The sequence below is a fragment of the Aplysia californica genome, unplaced genomic scaffold (genome assembly GCF_000002075.1).
Source record: "Aplysia californica isolate F4 #8 unplaced genomic scaffold, AplCal3.0 scaffold00186, whole genome shotgun sequence".
In the NCBI taxonomy this organism is placed as follows: domain Eukaryota; kingdom Metazoa; phylum Mollusca; class Gastropoda; order Aplysiida; family Aplysiidae; genus Aplysia; species Aplysia californica.
Window position 1 is genome coordinate 1,163,605 of NW_004797456.1, and position 918 is coordinate 1,164,522.

Below are 918 nucleotides of genomic sequence, written 5' to 3' on the forward strand. Positions count from 1 at the left end.
TGTGTGTGTGTGTGTGTGTGTGTGTGTGTGTGTGTGTGTGTCCGTGTGTGTGTTAATGTGTTTGTCTGAAGTGACACGTACAATACATTACCGGTTTTCTCGAGGAACGTTGAAGTGTTTGTGTACTAGATCTATGACTGGAACGATTTACCTTCCATTTCTCGCATATTGTATCATTATGGAGGCGGGCTGCTTCTGTCCTACCTGGTGGGAATCGCGTGAGCTGATTGAGTGACAACATCCCATCAGACAGACGAAGATACTTGATCAAATAACTTCCACACACCGGAATCGAACTCGCACCTTCTGCGTACAACAGCGAAGAACTTAATTACACCTTTGCAACCCAGCTGCCGTAAAGTAGATGAATTTATGTTATTTTTGGTTTATTTGTAAAGCTCATAATTATTTTCTGTTTTTAAAAATTCTAAACGCATAAAAAATCAATATACGCTCGTATTAGCTGCCTGTAACCGACGAGAGATCACATGACACAGCGAAAAATGAAACAAAACAAGAAGAAAAAAACGAAAAAAACCCTCAAAACCAACAAGTAATCAAATGACGTCACCACATCTCGTGACATCATGAGCCGGAGGTCAGAGGGCAAATGTTCCCGTGTTGTCGTGCACGGCGAGCGGCGGTGGAAAGAGACGGTCTGATTGCTCATTACCTTTGGCCAGCTCGCAGTTGGCCGAGTGGCGTGTGGAGGCCGCCTGATGCTGTCACTGCTCTCACGGGATGGGTCTGTCTCCGGCAATTGGGGTTTTTAAATATGATTCAAATTCTCTCGATTGGGCTGTCATTGATGGTTAGACATCTGGATATAGATGTGAGTATTTGGGGGTGATTTATCTTGGGAGGGGGGATGAACGTGGGTGAATTTAGGGGTAGACCCGGGTGGGGTGGCTTAGCGTC